Below are 13070 nucleotides of genomic sequence, written 5' to 3'. Positions count from 1 at the left end.
AGAGAGATCTAATCTACCTATGAACATGAACCACAACATTGATACTAATGTTTTCAATAGAAGAGTAAATTGAATCTTCACTATAGTAGGAGAGACAGACACCCGCAAAGCCTCTTATGCAATACAAGTTGCATGTTGAACGAGGAACAAGTCTCATGAACGCGGTCATGTAAAGTTAGTCCGAGCCGCTTCATCCCACTATGCCACAAAGATTCAAAGTACTCAAACTAAAGATAACAAGAGCATCAACGCCCACAAAACCATTGTGTTCTACTCGTGCAACCATCTATGCATAGACACGGCTCTGATACCACTGTAGGATAACGTTGCATAGAAAACAAAAAATTTCCTACCGCGGACACGCAATCCAAGCCAAGATGCAATCTAGAAGATGGTAGCAACGAGGGGTTTATCGAGTCTCACCCTTGAAGAGATTCCAAAGCCTACAAGAGGAGGCTCTTGTTGCTGCGGTAGACGTTCACTTGCCGCTTGCAAAAGCGCGTAGAAGATTTTGATCACGATCGGTTCCGGCGCCACGAACGGGCAGCACCTCCGTACTCGGTCACATGTTCGGTTGTTGATGAAGACGACGTCCACCTCCCCGTTCCAGCGGGCAGCGGAAGTAGTAGCTCCTCTTGAATCCGACAGCACGACGGCGTGGTGTCGGTGGTGGTGGAGAAGTCCGGCGGAGCTTCGCTAAGCGTGCGGGAAGTGGAGGAGCGGGGCGGCTAGGGTTTGGGGAGAGGGGGGCGCCGGCCACTATGGGGTGCGGCCACCTTGGTGGTGATTGAGGTGGCCGGCCCCCTCCCCCTTGGCCCTCTATATATAGGTGGAACCCCAAGAGTTGGTCTCCAAGTCTTCGAATAAGACCCGAACCAAAAACCTTCCATATGGAGGGGAAACCTAGCCAAGCTAGGACTCCCACTAGAGGTGGGAGTTCCACCTCCCATATGGGGGGGTGGCCGGCCCCCTAAGGGGGAGTCCACTTGGGACTCCTCCCCCACTAGGGTTGGCCGGCCATGGAGGTGGAGTCCCATGTGGACTCCACCTTCCTTGGTGGTTTCTTCCGTACTTTTCTAGAACCTTCTAGAACCTTCCATAGAACCTTCCGCGACATTTTAATTCACATAAAATGACATCCTATATATGAATCTTATTCTCCGGACCATTCCGGAACTCCTCGTGATGTCCGGGATCTCATCCGGGACTCCGAACAAATATTTGAACTCCATTCCATATTCAAGTACTACCATTTCAACATCCAACTTTAAGTGTGTCACCCTACGGTTCGTGAACTATGCGGACATGGTTGAGTACTCACTCCGACCAATAACCAATAGCGGGATCTGGAGATCCATAATGGCTCCCACATATTCAACGATGACTTTAGTGATCGAATGAACCATTCACATACAATACCAATTCCCTTTGTCACGCGATATTTTACTTGTCCGAGGTTTGATCTTCGGTATCACTCTATACCTTGTTCAACCTCGTCTCCTGACAAGTACTCTTTACTCGTATCGTGGTATGTGGTCTCTTATGAACTCATTCATATGCTTGCAAGACATTAGACGACATTCCACCGAGAGGGCCCAGAGTATATCTATCCGTCATCGGGATGGACAAATCCCACTGTTGATCCATATGCCTCAACTCATACTTTCCGGATACTTAATCCCACCTTTATAGCCACCCATTTACGCAGTGGTGTTTGGTGTAATCAAAGTACCTTTCCGGTATAAGTGATTTACATGATCTCATGGTCATAAGGACTAGGTAACTATGTATCGAAAGCTTATAGCAAATAACTTAATGACGATATCTTATGCTACGCTTAATTGGGTGTGTCCATTACATCATTCATACAATGACATAACCTTGTTATTAATAACATCCAATGTTCATGATTATGAAACTAATCATCCATTAATCAACAAGCTAGTTTAAGAGGCATACTAGGGACTTCTTTGTTGTCTACATATCACACATGTACTAATGTTTCGGTTAATACAATTATAGCATGATATATAAACATTTATCATAAACATAAAGATATAAATAATAACCACTTTATTATTGCCTCTAGGGCATATCTCCTTCACTCATGAGCTGCCTTACATGATTGAGATTCATATGAGCTTTGTATCGCGATTCATCTATGTGCTACTCTAGTGATGTTATTAAAGTACTCTATTCCTCCTCCATGATGTAATTGTGACAGTGAGTGCATCATGTAGTACTTGGCGTAGTTTATGATTGTGATCTCTTGTAGATTATGAAGTTAACTATTACTATGATGGTATTGATGTGATCTATTCCTCCTTTCATAGCTTGATGGTGACAGTGTGCATGCTATGTTAGTACTCGGTATAATTGCGTTGGTCTATCATGCACTCTAAGGTTATTTAAATATGAATATCGAATGTTGTGGAGCTTGTTAACTCCGGCATTGAGGTGCTCTTGTAGCCCTACACAATTAATGGTGTTCATCATCCAACAAGAGAGTGTAGAGTGGTTTTATTATTTGATCAATGTTGAGAGTGTCCACTAGTGAAAGTATGATCCCTAGGCCTTGTTTCCAAATACTGCAATCATCGCTTGTTTACTGTTTTACTGCATCTCTACTTCCTGCAATATCTCCCACGTCAACTGCACGCCAGCAAGTATTTTCAGGCGCCATTACTACTGCTCATATACATTCATACCACTTGCATTTTACTATCTCTTCGCCGAACTAGTGCACCTATACATCTGGCAAGTGTATTGGGTGTGTTGGGGACATATGAGACTTCTTGCATTGTGATCGCAGGGTTGCTTGAGAGGGATATCTTTGACCTCTTCCTCCCTGAGTTCGATAAACCTTGGGTGATCCACTTAAGGGAAAACTTGCTGTTGTTCTACAAACCTCTGCTCTTGGAGGCCCAACACTGTCTACAGGAAAAGAAGCGTGAGTAGACATCAAGCTATTTTCTGGCGCCGTTGCCGGGGAGGAAAGGTAAAAGGCACTCACACTCTGGTCCCAGGTAACTAAGTCATTTTCTGGTGCCGTTGTAAGTGCTCGAAGCTATTTCCTTTAGATCCTGCAATTGCATCTTTTTGTTTCTTGTTAAACACTAGTAAGGCATAATGGAAAACAACTGTGAGCTTTTTAATCTATTTCCTGAGTTAAGACATAAATGGTGTGTTGCAAAAATTAAAAAACCTATGGAACCTTATTTGCATGCTAATGGCAATAATATTAGTATGAACGCTTTGAACACCATTGTTGCTAATGATATGGAAAATTCTAAGCTTGGGGAAGCTGGTTTTGATGAGCATGATATTTTTAGTCCCCCAAGCATTGAGGAGAAAATTTTCTTTGATGATACTTTGCCTCCTATTTATGATGATTATAATGATAGTGGTCTTTTGGTGCCACCTACTATGGAGGATAAAGGTTATTATGATTACACTATGCCTCCTATATTTGATGATTATGGTGATGAATTTGCTCCCACTATTACTAATAAAATTGATTATGCTTATGTGGAGAGCAATAATTTTATGCATGAGACTCATGATAAGAATGTTTCATTTGATAGTTATATTGTTGAGTTTGTTCATGATGCTACTGAAAATCATTATGATAGAGGAAAATATGGTTGTAGAAGTTTTCATGTTACTAAAACACCTCTCTATATGCTAAAAATCTTGAAGTTGAGCTTGTCTAGCTTTCCTATGATTATTGCATTATGCCTACATGACTTGTTTATTTACAAGATTCCTTTTCATAGGAAGTGGGTTAGGCTTAAATTTGTTTTGAATTTGCTTCTTGATGCTCTCTTTTGATTCAACTAATATTTCTTGAGGGTGCATCATTAAACCTGCTGAGCCCATCTTAATGGCTATAAAGAAAGCACTTCTTGGGAGATAACCCATGTTTTATTTTACTACAGTAATTTTGTTTTATATTTGAGTCTTGGAAGTTGTTACTACTGTAGCAACCTCTCCTTATCTTTATTTTATTGCATTGTTGTGCCAAGTAAGGCTTTGATGGTAAGGTTCATACTAGATTTGGATTACTGCGCAGAAACAGATTTCTTGCTGTCACGAATTTGAGCAGTATTCTCTGTAGGTAACTCAGAAAAATCTGCCAACTTACGTGAGTGATCCTCAGATATGTACGCAACTTTCATTCAATTTGAGCATTTTCATTTGAGCAAGTCTGGTGCCTCTAAAAAATTCGTCTTTACGGACTGTTCTGTTTTGACAGATTCTGCCTTTTATTTCGCATTGCCTCTTTTGCTGTGTTGGATGGATTTCTTTGTTCCATTAACTTCCAGTAGCCTTGGGCAATGTCCAGAAGTGTTAAGAATGATTGTGTCACCTCTGAACATATGAATTTTTGATTATGTACTAACCCTCTAATGAGTTTGTTTTGAGTTTGGTGTGGAGGAAGTTTTCAAGGGTCAAGAGAGGAGGATGATATATGATCAAGAAGAGTGAAAAGTCTAAGCTTGGGGATGCCCCCGTGGTTCATCCCTGCATATTTCAAGAAGACTCAAGCATCTAAGCTTGGGGATGCCCAAGGCATCCCCTTCTTCATCAACAATTTATCAGGTTTCTTCTCTTGAAACTATATTTTATTTTGTCACATCTTATGTACTTTACTTGGAGCGTCTGCGTGCTTTTATTTTTGTTTTTGTTATTTTCATTATCTGAATAAATGCTTGTGTGGGAGAGAGACACGCTCCGCTGGTTCATATGAACACATGTGTTCTTAGGTTTTAATGTTCATGGCGAAGGTTGAAACTGCTTCGTTCATTGTTATTTGGTCGGTTCAGGAAATGTTGCATGTGGTAGTGGTATAATGAAATACTTGCATAATCTTGTAGATCATTGAGCTTTGATAACTTGATTCTTTGCAAACGTTTTGAGGTATTTAGATGGTAAGGCTTGCTGGATAAATAAGTTAAAATTAGTAGTGGATTGTTGTCTTTAAGCTTGTGCTGTACTACAAACTCTATTTAAATAGTTGAAGGTGTAGTTGGACTTGATAGCTTTCCATGTATGAGAGTTCATCGTAATAACTAAGTTGTGCTGAAGGTTGAGGGAGCTAGCGGGGTACTTGTGCCACCGTGAACGGCCCTCCTTGGAGTACATTTTAATCATGCTCTTAATGATGAACCTGATAGTTGTTTGCAATAAGCTTGTGAGTTCTTTTTGACTAATGTTAAGCTACGGTTTTTGGCACTTCCACCATCCAAATTTGCTAGCCTCTTCGGTACTGTGCATTGTCTTTTGCTCACATTGAGAATTGTGCATACTTCGCCGGTACATCCAAACCCGTGGGAGGACTTTCTCTTGTTCTCCTACACATAAGCCCATACATCTCCTCAAAACAGCCACCATACCTACCTACCACAACATTTTCATAGATGTTCCGAGATATATTGCCATGCAACTTCCATCTTACATTACATGTTGTCGTTTATTATTTATATATTGCTTTGCATGATTCTATACAGTTGATGTGTGGTTTACCCATGTTACGCTAGATCATTGCACATCCTGCTACACTGGCAGAGGCATACAGTTTTATACATCATGTTTTATTCATTATGAGTTATTTGTACCAAAAAGTGTGTTGTCATATTAGGATGTTGCCCCTAAAAGTGAAAAGAGCCATGGAGGCCATCAAAAAGAGAAAAAGGAAAGAAAGAAAAAAAAGAAAAAGAAAAAAAAGGGAAAAAAAGAGAATAAAGAAAAAGGGGCCAGCATTACTATCTTTTATCCACACTTGTGCTCATTGAAAGGACACGGATGTCGCCTAGAGGGGGGGGGGGGTGAATAGGCGATTTAAAACTTTTACGAGATGGGCTTAACAAATGCGGAATAAAACTAGCGTTTACTTTGTCAAGCCCAAAGCCTATATACTATTGTTCACCTATGTGCACCAACAACTTATTCTAAGCAATGCAAGCAAGTATGTGATAGCAAGATATATATAACTTCAAGCACGATGGCTATCACAAGGTAAAGTGCATAAGTAAAGAGCTCGGGTATAGAGATAACCGAGGCACGCGGGAGACGATGATTTATCCCGGAGTTCACACTCTTGCGAGTGCTAATCTCCGGTGGAGAGGTGCGGTTGCTTAGTGCTCCCGAACGCCACAAGAGGCTCACCTTGAGGTGTGGTTGCTCGATGCACACCAACGCCACAAAGGCCTCACCCCAAGATGCGGTACTCACACCACACACCGAACGCCACGAAGGCGCCTCACCTAAATCTCCGGTGACCCTCGCCACAAAGGCCTAGGTCACGGTTCCACTAAGGGATTTCCTTCGAGGCGGAAACCGGGCCTTACACAAAGATTGGGGCACACATCCACAACTTAATTGGAGGCTCCCAACAAATCGCCACAAAGGCCTAGAATCCGTCTAGGGTTCCAAGAACCCAAGAGTAACAACTTTCTTGCTTTCACCTCCACGAATCACCGTGGAGAACTCAAACCGATGCACCAAATGCAATGGCAAGAACACCACAAAGATGCTCAAGTCCTTCTCTCTCAAATTCCAACAAAGCTACAAAAGCTATTGGGGGAATAAGAGAGGAAGAACAAAGGAATTCACCAAGAACACCAAGATCAAGATCTAGAGAGTTCCACTCACAAAGAGATGGATTTGATTGGTAGAATTGTAGATCTAGATCTCCTCTTCCTTTTCCCTCAAATGGATTCAAGAATCATTGGAGGAGTAGAGGGATGTGGAAAGCTCTCAAGGTCAGCAATGGTGGAGAGCCAAAGGAGGAAGAAGAAGTGGGGAGAAAGAGGAGGAAGAAGGCCTTAAATAGGGGCCTCAGATTTCTGCCCGTTGGGGCAAAAATCGCGACAGGCCGGCAGTGCCGGCCTTGTGCCACCGGCAGTGCCGGGGTGGCCGGCAGTGCTGGCCATTTTCCACCGGCAGTGCCGGGGTGGCCGGCAGTGCAGGCCTTGCGCCACCGGCAGTGCCGGGGTGCTCCCGGCGGCAGTTCCGGCCCCCCAGTTTTTTTTGCCCAAACACCCGATACGAAAACTTTAAGAACTTTTGCATCCGGACTCCGATTTTGATGATCTTGGGCTCATTTCGAAGCTAGTAACAAGCTCTACAAGATCATGCAGGGAACCATCATAGTCCAGTAAGGTAGGATAGAAATAAAAGACGAAAGGTTTGACCTGTCTAAAAAAGACATACCGGTAAAACCTCCAACCTCGAAAATGCAACAAGTTGAGTTAGGAAACTCGGATTTAGGTGAAACCAATTTTGTTGTAAAGGGTATGACAAGAGCTACCCAACAAAGAGTGAAAAGCTTAAGAACAAGTGGGGTAGGTTTTTCTATGTATTTTAGAGTGAAACCTCTCAATACGAGAAACCGAGAAAAACTCCAATATCGAAAACGCAACAAGTGATTCATGCGGAATCCGTTTTCGATGAACTAGAGCTTGCTATGGAAGTAACCACAAGCTCTACATCACCGTATGGATAAGATCCAAATAACAACCAAGAAAGATGATGATGAACCAAACTCGAAAACGCAACAAGTGATCTATACGAAATCCGTTTTCGATGAACTAGAGCTTGTCATGAGAATAAGCACAAGCTCTAAAACATCACATGGATAAGATCCAAATAACAACCAAGAAAGATGATGCAAGGATGCAAAGGTTTGAGCTCTCTCCGAATGATACGATCGAGTTACTCACTCGAGAGCCCTCTTGATAGTACGGCAACTAAACTATAAACCGGTCTCCAACTACACTATGAGACCGGTGAGAAAGAAACCCTATCAAGAGCAAACCTTAAACTTGCGCATTCCACTTGAGCTCGATGATGACGATCTTGACCGCAACAAGATGGAACGCCTTTCTTGCTTGTGCTTTCTAGATGAAGTCTTGTAGATTGCTCCCCCATAAACCACCATGGGAGAGCTTCTTCTTCGGCGCAACTTCACATATCCATGATCACCATATGGATGACAAGAGTCAATCAAAGGATCTCTTCGAGATGGCTCATCTTGAACTAGCACTTCATTTCTCCATGGCAAGCTTCAAGCTTATGATCTCTTCGAGTTGGCTCATCTTGAACTTGCACTTCAATTCTTCATTCTTCATCATGTTGATGTCTTGAAGTAACTTGAGGGCACACTTCATCTTCATCTTCAAGACATACTTGACACTTGATATACTTCATCAATTTCTTCTTATTGCAACCTTGAAGCCAACATATGGTTCAAGAATTGCCTATGGACAACTCCTACAAATATAACTCAATGCAAACATTAGTCCATAGGGATTGTCATTAATTACCAAAACCACACATGGGGGCTCCATGCACTTTCAATCTCCCCCATTTTGGTAATTGATGACAATCTCTTTGAGAGGGTTTGTCACACCCCAACTTTTGCAACCATGTTGAGTTGTCCTTAGTGCAAAAATCAGGGGGAACAATTTTTTTTTTAAAGGTCTAATTAGATGAATTGCCTTGATCTGTTTGTTTTGATGAATCGCTTTGATCAGCTGGTAGATGAATTGTCTTGTTCTGCTTGTTGATTTTTGTCTTGAGCTACCCCTAAGAACAACACCTCTAGTGGTAAAACAATCTAGCAACTCCCATAAGAAAACACATGTGTGGCTTAGGAAAAATTTGTTACTACATCAAACCCTTCTCCTTTTTGGCAGCTTGAGAGTGCCTATTTAAAATTCTTCTTTGTGTTATAATCTAGCTCAACCCATTCTTGATTCAAAACTCGGGATCATCTACCCCCTTACTACATCCTTCTCTCTTACCCTAGTCACAAACCCTAAGGCATCATAAATTTGGCTAAGTTCCAAAATCTGTTTAAGGTTCCATTTTGGAACCCCTGGATTAAGCTAACCCTTGCCATCTAAAGCAATGCACCTGGTCCTAGACCTACCTTTCCATGAGCACTTCCCAACCATGTCCTTGCCTTAAACCAAATCCCTCTTATACTCATTTATCCTTGACTGTTTTGAGGCCAAGTCAAAAATCTGTTTTGGCAGGCTTAAAAAGTTCAAACTTTGGCAGTTGATATGTAAGAGCCCACAACTGTTATTAGCGACCTCAATGCATGGATCCCATCTATGCAACACCCTCTACAACTTCCACGTCTTGCATGTCCCATTCTACCTTTGCAACCCATTTATTTAACTTCATCTTATGCCCTATCCAATGTTGCACCACTAGATCCCATTTTCCTCTTTTACCTTTGTTCCCAATTTGAATCTTCACAAAACCAAGTGTGGAGATGATTGCTACATTGTGTAATAATCATCTACCCTTGAGATCTTTTCCCCCAAAAATTTATTCTTACTTTCTTTGAAAGAACATTTCCAAAACCCTATTTAATTTATTCTCTAGTTTCTCATCACCAAACTACTTCTAGTTTTATCAAAGCTTTTCAAATGATTTTCTCAAATAAAATGGGAAATGTGTGTGGTATCTCATATCACCTTATCTCCCACCTAAAAATAGTTCTTGTATAATTATTCTCTTGGTTCCATTTGTTGGATTTAAGAAAAATCTATCTTGCTTAATAAAGTAAGTAGAGAATTTTGAAGACCTATTTTATATCTAGCTCCACTTTATCTTTCAATCCCTTTTCAATTGAATTCCTTTCCAATTGTCCTTAGGCAATTGAGTTGATTCAATTACCTACACCTTGAACTCAAAGTTAAATGGAAACTTTTTGAAAACTCAATTGTACCTCTCTGATCTCTCTACTCAACCCCATCTCCCATCCACGTTTCTTCTCCCTCATCACATGGTGACATTATCACCACCACTCTTCTCCCCTCCTCACCCCTTTATGTTTTTTTCCTCTTTAACATCTTTCTCAAGACTTAGCATATGACAACCTTGCCCTTACATGGCACTCTCTCCCCCCTCACTTAACATGCATGCACCCTCTCTTTTCCTCCTCCTCTCCCTCTTACAAAACCCTAGAAGGCACCACCCCTCCCTTTCCTTATCCCACCTTGCCGAGCCATGGTGCATCAGCACCACCCGCCCCTGTTTCCCCTCCCTGGCCTCAGGCCCAGCCCAGGGAACCACCTGGACTCCCCTCTCTTCCTCAACCAAGCCCAAAAACGGGCAGCCCAACTCCTGCCCCGAAACCCTAGCAACGCCAGGAGAGGAACACGCCCGCGCGGGAGACCTCCCGCTCGAACCCCCTCTTCCCGCGCGCCCCCTTCCCTCGCTGCTGACGCAAGCCCTCACGTCATCACCCAGCACCGCCCCGACGTCAGCAACTCGCCATCCATTGGCCAACGCCACCGCCCTGCTTGGCCATTGGTCGTGGTCACCGCCCGCTCCCGCCTGCTGCTTCCCCGCCCGCCTATAAAAGGTGCCCCAGCTCGCTCTCCTCCTCCACACTACCCCTCTCCACCCTCCCAGCTCTCTCACAGAGTACTGAGGAGCTCTGCCCCGCTGCTGCTCGCCGGAGAAAAGCCCCCGCCCGTGGTCACCGCGTGGGTGACGGGCACGAGCTCGGACGCCCCATCGCTCCCACCTCCCCCTCTCTAGTTTCTTTGGTTCCCCACCCTCTCCCCGTCCTAATCCTACCTTTTCCGCCGCCCAGGATCGCCGGAACCGCCGCCGTCGCTGTTTTCGCCGGCAGTCGCTGCGAGGAAGACGACCGCGGGCCGAGCTGCTGCACGCGGAAAAGAGGCCGCCGATCCCTCCCCTGCACCGCCCCAGGTCGCCACCAACCCGTCCTACCACTGCCGCCGTCCGCTGCTTGCCGCCGGTGAGTCTCCGCGTCGCCCGTCCTTCGCCTGTAGCGCGTGCGTGGTCGCGGGAGGGAGGCGACGCCCGTGCGTCTGCATGGCCACGTCGGCCCATGCAGATGGGCCCCGCACCGGGCCCTCTCTCCCCCTTTTCTTTTCTTTTTTGTTTTTTTTCCCTTCCCCAACCGGTATCAGTGTTTGGGCCGGCCCACTTCTCAAATCTGTGCGGCCCAAGCTTTCCCGCCCGATCTCAATTCAAATTTCGGTTAAAAATTGTGCTAAAACCAGAGGCATTAAAATACAAATATCTCGAGTTATACTTACCCGAATCCAGTGAGACCAATTGCATTGGATCAGAAATTTCAATACCTTTCAAACGCCACTGGTCCCATATTTTTAGAATTTTTGTACGATTTTTAGTGCATTAAACATGTTCACTGGTTACTGTTTAGTATTTGTAAATCCTTAAATAGTAGGTTTAATATTTTTGGATGAACCCAATTGTGTTAGCCTTGTTTTGTTACTGTCCATCTAGGAAAAATAATTTCAGCCTCTGTTTAGGAATTTTTGTCTCGGGTTATGAGTGTATGTGTGTTACATACAATGTTGGATTTGAAATCCCTTTGAGTTATTAAAACCCTTGCCATCTCTTTGTTTTAAAAATTATCCAACCTATGTTTTATTCTTGCCAAACAAAACCTCCCAAGATTAAACCAAGTTCTATTGTTTTGCTTAAGATTTCAAAATGGTGTGGCATATTATTTACTTCCTAGTATTGGGTAGTATTTGTGCAAGCAAAATAAAATAGGAAAAATGATTTGTGCCTTTCCAAAAATGTTTGAAAATAAAAGATGGATGCTTTTGAGGCAAAAACAATTCACTTGTTTCCTTGGTGGTGTTATCTACCAGGGGGTATATAACTTGTGCCTTGGTAATACCCATAGAGGCATTTGCTTATTTTTCATACTCTCATGCCTTTGTTAAGTAAGATAAATTGGTTTCCTTTTCAAAAGTTGTTTTTTGAAATAACTATAAGTCCTTAGTATGTTAGCCCTTAGTAGAGTGGTTAGCTTTTGATTGTTGATTGTTGCATGTTTGTTTTGTTGGAGCAATGTGTTGATTGTGTTCCTCTTATATTTTCCGGCGATAGATGCGAACAATTCCGGAGAAGAAGACGAAGTGGTTCGGACGAGGATTTTATTTGTACTGTGGGAATTCTTATTTGATGGAGTTGAAGAAGTCCAGGGACAAATAAGCCAAGGCAAGCCATCTCTTGATCTCTGAATGTTTGATCACATATTGTGATTACTTTGTTGTTGTTCTTGTCTCTCGATCTATCTTGTGTTATTTCTACTTATGTTGATGGAGCATGCTCACCAGGAGCATGTTTATTCTCTTTGACACCTCACCTACAACCCCCTTTAGTGAAATGGTGGTCTTCATTATCATGATCTGGGTGTACCCTCTAAGTGTGAGGGGTATGCCCACTTATCTTGTGTGTGTCGACCTCTTGACACCCTTTTTGCACCCCTTAGTGGTATGATGGTTAGTATCATGCCCTTGTTATACCTTCTACCTTGTGATGCTATGCATACTTACTCCCAAGAAGTGCCACACCTTTTGTTGATGTTATGCATACTTACTCTCAAGTATGTTGAACCCCTTGTTGTTGTTATGCATGCTTACCCTGAGCATGTATGCCCCCTTTGACCACCTATTTTACCATCTTCTTAGTGGTATGATGATCAACATCGTGACCCTTTTGTCGAATCCTCCTACTTATGTTGTTCCCATGCGTGCTTATCCTAAGCATGTATAATCCCCTTGACACCTCAATTATCATCTCCTTAGAGGTATGACGGCTAGCATCATGCCATTGATGTATCTTAGCTCCTACATAAAACTTTAGATTGGGAACCCCTCAAGGTTTACCTTGTTGTAAATGTTTATGAAAACCTTGGGTGAGGAAATCTTACCCAAGCGTATGGTTTATGAAAGGAAAGGATCTTGACAAAGATGGTTGGAAAGAGGAAGGTGTGTGTGACTTGGGTTTTTGAGAAAAACGACACATGGTTCTTTGTATTCGCCCGGAACAATTACACAGCGCAGCCACATTATCCAAAGTGGGTACGGGCTTAGTTCGACGTCTGTTGAAATTGGCATGAGCACCCTTCACAACTTTCTAGGGAGGGTCACGACGACCTCTGACGCCGGGTTGCGCTCTGGAGGAGGCAATACACTGTAGTTGCCTATAGCCGGACGACATCGAGGGTCTTCTGTCATGGCGCCGGAGATACGCTCAAA

Source organism: Lolium perenne, chromosome 1 (genome assembly GCF_019359855.2).
Source record: "Lolium perenne isolate Kyuss_39 chromosome 1, Kyuss_2.0, whole genome shotgun sequence".
NCBI lineage: Eukaryota > Viridiplantae > Streptophyta > Magnoliopsida > Poales > Poaceae > Lolium > Lolium perenne.
The sequence above is the reverse complement of the archived record's forward strand: the minus strand, read 5'-3'. Positions refer to the sequence as shown.